The sequence below is a fragment of the Typopeltis vanoorti genome, unplaced genomic scaffold, assembly GCF_054136105.1.
Source record: "Typopeltis vanoorti isolate ZY-2024b unplaced genomic scaffold, IOZ_Tvanoo_1.0 HiC_scaffold_24, whole genome shotgun sequence".
NCBI lineage: Eukaryota > Metazoa > Arthropoda > Arachnida > Uropygi > Thelyphonidae > Typopeltis > Typopeltis vanoorti.
Window position 1 is genome coordinate 5,766,847 of NW_028328064.1, and position 9,714 is coordinate 5,776,560.

The 9,714-nt window shown below is 37.6% G+C and overlaps 1 non-coding gene across 1 annotated transcript; it reads left to right on the forward strand.

Annotated features, from left to right (window-relative positions):
* The first annotated feature begins 272 nt into the window (after window positions 1–272).
* On the forward strand, window positions 273–344 carry TRNAQ-CUG (transfer RNA glutamine (anticodon CUG)). The gene has a single exon. It is a non-coding gene; the product is annotated as a tRNA-Gln (tRNA).
* Window positions 345–9,714: the final 9,370 nt, after the last annotated feature.

Here is a 9,714-nt window from a genome sequence, read left to right on the forward strand (position 1 = left end):
ATCAATTTGATTAGTGATGATCATGACAGATTTTAATCAAAGTAGTGTAAATTGTGCAGAAAAAACAACATACAGTAGTAAAAATATGGAAAATTATGGAATTATTGAGGGACAATTGCCTCAGGTAACATGTATTAGAGTGAAAACAAGAATCAAGAGTTTTGGATTTGATCCTTGCATTGAAAGATCTGATTTTAAGTGAGATGCCAGTTTTGCTCACAGTTGTGAGACTACTATGCAGTCTTGATTTCGAGGATAAATGTCTGCAGCGTGGTCTCATGGTGTAATGGTTAGCACGCTGGACTCTGAATCCAGCGATCCGAGTTCAAGTCTCGCTGAGACCTTAGATTTTTTTAGCAACTATACAGAGAGAGAAAATGGTTTAAATGATAAAAAGAATGAGGAATTATTTGTAGGAAGTGAGATCGCTAAGTTGCATTCTAATTGCCTCTTCATTTTTCTTAATTGTTCTCATGGTAGCTTCGTTTAGTCCAAAATATTTCCCTAAGGATGTTGAACCTTCTCCAGCTGCTAAACAATTTAAAATTTGGATCTTAGTTTCTAAAGAAATGGCTTTTCTTTTCTTCTTCTGTCTAACTGAATTCTGACATTGTGTTAATGGGTAATGCTATGAAAATAGCTGAAAATAATCAATAATTAAGTGTTTGAAAGGAAAAATAAGCGTAAGAGTGGGAGAGTTTCTGAAATGAAGGAAAGAGTGTTGTATGGCGAATCATTATTAAGAGGAGTGATAGATGGGAGTTTAACTAAATCATACTTACCGGGTGCGAAATTTAAGGATGTAAGTGAGAGTATTAGAGCACAAAAACAGAGGGTGAAAGAACTGATAGTTGTGGCAGGTACGAATGAATTGAAAGGACATAAATTTTTTATGAGAGAGGACTTGAAAGTATTGTTAAAGGTAGCGAAAGAAAAGAACGACAGAGTTAGAATGGTGAGTCTGTTGCTGCGGTAGTTTAGAAGGAGGGCCATAATCGCAAATGACATTATGTGCAGGTTATGCAGACGGTGTGGTGTGGAATGAGTTTGATGGGCGAAAGGATTTATACAAGATGGATGGCCTGCATTTGAATGGATTTGGTGTGCAGAGACTGGAAAAAATGTTGCTGAATGAAGTGAAAATGGATGTGCAGAAACAGGGAAACTACAACTACCAAGGAGGGGGGGGGAGTGGATATGCAGACATCAGTGAGACAGTTGAGTGTAAGAATGTATATAATGTACCCAAGCCAGTACTAAGGACAAAAAATTGGAATGGGATATTTAGCATAACGCATCAAGTTACCTTAGTTTCTCAGGGATGAAGAAGTGGTGGGGATGATCTGGAAGAAAGTGACCATGATAGTCACACGGGAGTAGAATACTCCCTGTGAGGATAAAATGAGGATAAATTGGCTGATAGGTGAAAAGAGGGGATATGATAAAAACAATTTTTTACTTAGGGATTTTATAAGATTGATACAGAGGAAATATTTCAGCACTTGGCTAGAGGAAGCAGAATGAGAAATTATCCCTGAAAATTGGGTAATAGTGATCACTGCATTTCAAGTATACTAATGCCAGTAGCATTAGGAACAAGAAGGAAGGATTTTTGGCCTTCAATGGTTCTTCCTGGCCACAGGTTATTGGCATAAATGAAACATGGCTGACGGAAGATGATATAGTTAGTGGGATAGAATGTGTAAGTTATAGTGTGTTTAGGAGGGACAGAGAGAATAAAATAGGGGGGAGGGGTGTTATTGGTGATAGCTGATGAACTGCAGCCAAGGAGAATTGAAGTGGTATCGCAGGATAGTGAAAAGAGCTCATTTGAGGCTATTTGGTGTGAGATTGAGACTGGCAGAATAAAATATACAGTTGGGTGCTGCTATAGACCAGGTGATGGAATAGATGGTGGAGATAGTATGCATAAACAAATTAATGAAATGAGTGGAAGGAGGGTAATTATTATGGGAGATTTCAACTATGGAAACATTGATTTGAAGGAGGAGAGGACACATGTGAGGAAGGAAATGGATTTTATTCAATTATTATGGGGATAACTATCTGAGACAGCATGTAATTGAACATACTAGGGGTGTGAGAGTGCTTGACCTGGTAATAGCATCTCAGAATTTGACTGCAATGAATATGACCATGTTGCCACCTATTGGTGAGAGTGATCATTAGGTGTTGACCTGGGAGGTGGCTAAAGGCATGGAATTTTCGATTAACACAGGGTATATGTGGAATTACCATGCTGGCAAGTATGACAAGCTTAGGAAATTGCTTGGATCAGTGCTATAGCATGTACAACTGCAAGGGCTGGATGTCGATAGAGCATGGGAAGTGGTCAAGGAGCATTTACAGAAGGTTATGGCTGATTGTATACCTAGGGTCCGAATAGCAAAACAAGTAGGGGTTAAATGGATGAATAACACCATTAAGCTTGAGCTGCAAAAAAAGAAACAACTGTGGAGGGAATTTAAAGAAAGGGGTGACCTGCAGGCACACGAATGGTATAAAGTGCAGGCCAGAAGGGTAACGAGTGTGGTAAAAAAAGCAAGAGCGGATTATGAAAGGAAACTAGCTATGCAAACTAAAGAGAATCCCAAACAGTTCTTTCAATATGCTGCAAGCAAGAAAAAACTGTACACGGCAAAATGATTTTAAGGAATGACGATGGTAAGGAGGTCACTGAATCAGTCGATATAGTGGAGTTACTGAGCGAGCAAAAGTATATCATCCAGGTGGTGACATTGAAAAAATGAAGGAACCATTAGTTTATATGGGAATTGTGATGAATGAAGTGGAGGTGAATAGTCTATTACAGAACCTTAATGTGAAAACATTTGTGGGATTGGATGGGTATACTGGCACGGGTCTTGCGTGAAGCGGCTAAGGAATTATCAGTGCCCTTGACCATGTTGTTTAATATGAGTTTTGGGTCTGGTTTAGTCCCGAAGGTGTGGAAAGAGGGGAAAATAGTTTCACTGCATAAAGGAGGATCCAAGACTACGGTTGCAAATTACCGACCGATCAGCATATCAGGAGTTGTTATCAAGGTCTTGGAGAAAGTAGTCAAGGGAAAAATATAGAAATGGATTGATGAAAATGAGATATTGTATGAGGAGCAGCATGGCTTTGTGAAGGGTAGAGCATGCCTCAGTAACTTGCTCAAGTTTTATAACAAGGTGACGGCTGAACTGGATAAGGGTAACGGGTTTACAGTGATACTGCTGGACCTGGAAAAGGCGTTTGACAGGATACCACATGGAATTCTAATCTGTAAACTACAACATATGGGAATGGATACAGAGTTGGTGAGATGGATAGATGGGTGGTTGATGGAGAGATATCAAAGAGTGGTTTATTCAGGAGTAGAGTCCAAAAGACGGCCTGTGACTAGTGGTGTGCCGCAGGGTTCTGTTCTTAGACCACTGCTGTTTAATCTGTTCATTAACGATATAGGGAAGGATCTACGAGGAACAGTTCATTTGTTCACTGATGATGCAAAGTTGGGTAGGGCGATAGTGAATGCAGAAGATATCTAAATCTTGCGGGATGACTTAGATAGATTGGAGTTCTGGGCTAAGGAGAATGGATGTCAATTTAATGTGACAAAATGTAAAGTTATGCATTTTGGAGTGAAAAGATTAGCAGCAGTATACCACATTGGTGGAACTGTACTCCAGGAGATTGATGAGGCCAGGGACTTGGGAGTGTTGGTGGATTGGGAGATGAAGTTTAGGGGGTACATTGCAAAAAGCTAAATCAGCTCATCAACTCACTTGGTTGTTGAAAAATACCTTGACGAGCAGAGACAAGCAAGTTATTGTACCTCTGTATTGAGTCTTGATAAGACCTCATTTCGACTACTGTGCCCAGATTCGGTCACCTAGCTTCCTTCTTGATGGCGAGGAGGTAGAGAGGATCCAGAAGCGAGTGACTAAGATTATAGTGGGTCTATGGAATGAACCATATGAGAACAGGTTGAAGATTTGTGGGTTGCAGAAATTGGTTGATAGGCAGAAGAGGGGAGATATGATTGAGACATTCAAATTGCTAAAAGGTTTCTATAGGATTAATTCAGAGGATATTTTTGAGATCAGGACTGGTGGTGGGAGAACTAGGGGACACCTATGGAAGCTGAGCAAGAGTGTGATTAGCACGGGTGTTAGAGCTGGGTTCTTTTCTTCTTCTTCTTCATCTATGATCTCTTATGCTTTTGGGCGTCGAGATTTTGCCAAAGAGATTTCCATGCCGTCCTGTCCAAGGTTTGTTGTTTTGCTTCTTTCCAGTTAATTCCCTTCTTTTCCAATTTTTCTTTAATTTCCTTTTGCCAACCTTTCCTGGGTCTGCCTATGTTTCTTTCTCCTATTTTCTAGCTTTCGTATGCAGTTTTTGCTATTCTTCTTTCTTCCATTCGATTAAGATGTCCAAACCATCTCATTTGGGCTTGTGTTATGAATTGATTCAGAGGTGCAACTCGAAGGCTGTCTCTTATGGTTTGATTTCTTATTTGGTCTAGTCTTGTTTTTTGTGCCATTTTCCTGAGATATTTCATTTCAATTGTTTGTAGTTTATTTGTGTTTCCTGTTGTTAAACACCAAGACTCACAATTGTATGTTAATGTTGGTAGAAACACTGAACGGTACACTGCCATTTTGGTATTTTGGGTGACTTCTTTCTTATCTAGGAGTGGGCCTTTCATTGCATAGAACAGCTTGGTTCCCCCTCTTATCCTGTTGTTAATTTCTGTGTCTAGTCTACCATCTTCTTGTATATATGATCCCAAGTATTTAAAGGAGTGGACTTGTTCCAGTTGGTGATTCTCTATTTTTATTATGTGTTTTTGTTGGTTTCTAGATATGATCATTGTTTTAGTTTTATTTATATTTATGGTCATATTCCTTTTCTTTGTTTCTTCATACCAAATGTTGATATTGTACTGCAGATCTTCAGCTGTATTTGCTAGAATCACTACATCATCTGCAAAAGTCATGTGTGAAATTATAGTTTCTTTCAGTTTCCTGTATCCTAAGTGGAACTTTTTTTGTTTTTGTTTGGCATGCCTTTAAAATTTCATCCATTACTATGATGAAAAGAAGAGGGCTGAAGATACAGCCTTGCCTCACTCCTACAGTTGTTTCAAATTCTATTGATCTATTATTACAGGTTCTTACATAATTTCTATTACTTTTGTAGAGGCTTTGTATGGCTGCTATTAAATTATCTTGTATCTTGTTTTTCTTTAATGTTTGCCATATTAAGTGTCTGGGAGCTCGGTCAAAGGCCTTTTCAAAATCTATAAAACATGAATGTAGTTCTTTTCCATATTCCAATGTTTTCTCTGATATTTGTCTAAGACTGAAGATAAGATCCTGTGTGCTTCTATTTTTTCAAAAGCCATATTGCATTTCATCCAGTGTGTCCTCTATTTGATTCCTAAGCCTTGCTTCTAAAATGCGGGTATATAATTTTCCTGGAACGCTTAAAAGCGAAATTCCTCTATGGTTTTCACATTTGCAGTTGTCTCCTTTCTTAAATATAGGGATTATTATAGCTACTTCCCAGTCTTTGGGAATAATTTTCTTTTTCCATACAACAGTGAATAGGTGTAAAAGAAACTTTATGGCTTTTGTTCCTAAATTCTTTACCATTTCTGGTGTTATTTGGTCATGGCCTGCTGATTTGCCCAGTTTTATTTTATTTATTGCTGCTAACAGTTCATTTGCATGAATTTCTTCACTCTGATCTTCTATTTTGCTTGTGTGTCTTGCTCTTAGGGTTCTATTTTTTCCGTGTCCTGCATCTTCCAATAATTCTTGAAAGTGCTGTTTCCATCTTTCCATGATGTCTTCGGAATTTGTGAGTAAATTTCCATCCTTATTTTTGATAAACTTTATGGGGCATTCTTTCTCTGGCCTCATTCTTCTTAAAAGAAGAGTTTTTAGTTTCCTTTAAAATTTTGTTCTAAAGTATATCCGAAGTCTTCCCACCATTTTCTTTTCTCTGCTTTCACTAAGGTTTTAACTTTATTTCTTTGGTTGTTGTATAGTTCTCTATCAACCTGCAGCTTTGTTGTTATATATCTCTTCCACAATTGCTTTTTCTTTTTAATTTCTTCTTTTAATTCTACACTCCACCAGGGTGTTTTATGTTTCTTCTGTTTATTATTTAATGACACACCACAAATTTCTTTGCTTGTTTCTAGAAGAGTTCTTTACTTTTAGAGCGGTAAATGAGTAGAAAGCTGCCAGAGTCTGTTGTTGGTGCTATGACGGTGAATGAGTTCAAGGCCAGGTATGATAGAGAATGTCATATAGTTGTGTGGACAGGATGTTTAGGGCCTCCCTCAATGAGTCTAAGGACTCCCTGGAGTCGCCATAATAATAATAATAAATAGGCATGCAGAAGTATCAGAGACAAAGGAATTTATGCGGAATTATAAGGCAGGTCACCTTGGGGTGATGATAAGTTGATAGAATTGAATAGGAGGATGTGAGCAGTGCATGGGAGCTAGATTACAAGTATTTATCAGTGGCAATGGCAAATTGCATTCATGAAGTAAAAAAGATAATACAATTTGTTATAAAGTGCATGACTGATGAAATCAAACAGGAACTGCAGATGAAAAAAAAGAACTTATGGAAAGTGTGTGTGTGTGTGTGTGTGTGGAAAGCAATTACATGAACAATATGATTTGAGCTAGGAAAGTAACTAGTATAGTAAGGAAGACAAAAACAGAATATGACAAACTAGCACTATAATTCAATGCATTATCATAAGGATTTCTTTCATTATATGGCCATTAGCAGGAGAAATTACTGTTAGATGGAAAAGGGAGAGTCTAGTGACTAATACAGATGACATAGTGGAGCTGTTTATTGATCACTTATATAGATATTTCATCCTGGAAAAGCAGGTTTTAAATCTGGAGGGATGAAATGCACGAGGAGGTTGTTGGGTTCATGTGGTGATGATGGGAGGTTGGAGAGGGTTCGGAGACGATTGACTAAGATGGTTTCTGAACTCTGGAATGTGGAATATGATGATAGCTGAGAGAATTACAAAGCCTAGTGGATAGAAGGGGATTAGAAGGAAAAGGGGAGACATGATCAAGATGCATAACTTAGTAACTGGATTACCAGATTAACATGGATGAGATTTTTCATGAATATCTGGAGATGGGGAGAATGAGAGGTCATCTCTGGAAGCTGTATAAAGCGGGTGTGAGTAAAGGGGTGAGGAGTAGATTTTTTGCATGGAGAGTGGTAGGTGATTGGAATGAATTGCCTGAGAGTGTGGCGAGTGCAGGGACAGTGAACACATTTAAATCAAGGTATGATGAGCTGTGTATATGAGAGTGGGATCTCCCGCAATGAATCTCGTGACTCCATGGAGGTCTATTCATGATAATATTAAAACAGACCGTAATGCCAGTATCTTTTGAGGATCAGGTATCTGACAGGCAAGATTGTCGAAGTGCACAGAAATTTAACATGGGAGAAGGTGTGGCCTGTAATTAAAGAAATTTTGGGCTAAGTATTTCGCTACTTTAGAAGTGAAGAATCACTACTGTCCCTATAGTGGAATGAGGGGTGTGTGTGTGTGTTGTGCATTTTTAATAATCCATAAATCAATAGAGACCTGATGTTATTATTATTATTATTATGTGACACATACAAGGAGTCCATGGACTCATCGTGTGAGGATACTCTTTTCGACTCTGATAAAAAAAGATCTCATCATCACCTCCTACTCCTTAATTCTCACACAACTACCACCAATGCCATCTACCATGACGACCTTCAATAGAAAAAAATTCATATAAAAATTCCTCTCGTCATGATGAGATCAAACTCAAGCCTTTTCCAATCAAAGGATGCAATGCACAATCATTCTTTTGTTGTGCTATGGAGGTGCTTAAATATGCAGTTTTAGAAGTGCAGGATATTTGTCTAATAATTTTTAGATAACGTGATTACATTTGGATAGGGTCAGTGTCAGCTGAGCAGTACAGAAATCAATCTCTTTGTACGATCGATATATTTTGATCTTATTCTGAGTGATCAAGTACTAAGGTAGGTTTGCTGTTATTTGCTTTTCTGATGATGATATTTTGGCATAGCTTTAAGTTCAGCAAGTTCCCACATAGGATAAATTCATTTTTTGAGGATGTTGCTGATTTTAAAATGTTGGCTATAGCCTGAAATTATTGACAATATGGGAGAGGAGGCTGTAGGTGTCTCTTTCTACTTTTGTCATGATTAGAAAGTAGTATTTTCTTTGGAGTTAAAGCATAGTTCTGGCCAAGGATGCTCATAGCTTCTTTCTTGAGATGAATGGTAATATAATTACAGTTTGTTCTGGAGGCAAATAAAAATAGGCATTCAAAAATTACTGAATTTTTGAATGCCTTTATCTTTTAAAATTGTTTTTTGGCTGATGCATCAATGATGGTTGATTAAGAGAATCACCCAAAGTGTGGCTTGCAGCATGTTGAACAATGCATTCTGTAGCACTGGAGTAGTGCTGTTTTGTATCAGCCAATATGGCACATGCGTCATTGATTTTTATTAGTAAAAGAGTGAAACTAGTATGATGGTAGATACAGAGAACTTTTCAACACTTACACTTACGTGCGATTCTTAAACATCTAGGAAGACATCTGATTCCTGACAGCATTTAAAGAATTCAATAAGAACAGAATTGAATTGAATAATTGATTCAATTCAATTGATTCCATTCCCCTTTATACATAAGCAGATATAAATCTGAGACACTATTCAAATGAAGGATATTATGTATAAATTTTGTAGCCAGATATTGAAAGAAACCTTAAATGTTTTGAAATTTACAAAACAGTTTATAAAAATATAATCTTTGGCATCAGAATTGCTTTGACGTGCACTACTTAAAGGGCACAAACCCTTTTATTAATGCTTTCTTTTAGGCTTGCACGGTGATCCGAATGCATTTTTGGAAATTATGGAGACAACTACCGTGTTTGAATAAAAACTTTAGTTTACTATTACTAAAATTTTACAATTCGATGTTTCGACCTTTATGTCAAGGTCATCTTCTGGAGCGTACAAATATACACAAGAAACAAGCTATACTACAATCATACTGGTTCGTTAAAGACACTGACTAACCGCTACCACAATTGTTGGCCTGACTTCTGGTGGAAAAAAAAAAAAAAAATATATATATATATATATATATATATACATCAACGCTAAAGTCCTATTATTTGTGTTATCTACTATATACATATATTAACATCATTCCAGCCAGTTGGAGTGGAATGGTTTCTAATACTAGCGGATTGGCTAGAGTCCTGACTTACGTTGAATCTTTCATATTAGGTTGGCTGAATGTGTGCCATCCAGATCCTTGGAATTTTTATACCATCTTTATTGTTGATATTTGGGTGGTTTATCAGGATTTCGCAGGATTCTTTAAATTTTCTTTCGTACCATGTTTTTGTGGGGTGTAAGGAGCAGGTGCTTTTCCAGTTGATTTGGTGTAAGGTGTTAAGTGCATGGTCTAAGAGGCCTGCTTCACCATAATGGTTATATTTAATGTGTCTAATGTGTTCTTTCTTGCGTATAGGGATTGTCCGTCCTGTTTCACCAATGTACGGTAAGTTACAGGTGCAGCGGATGCAATAGACTCCAGGATGTGCTAATGGGAGGAGAGGATTCT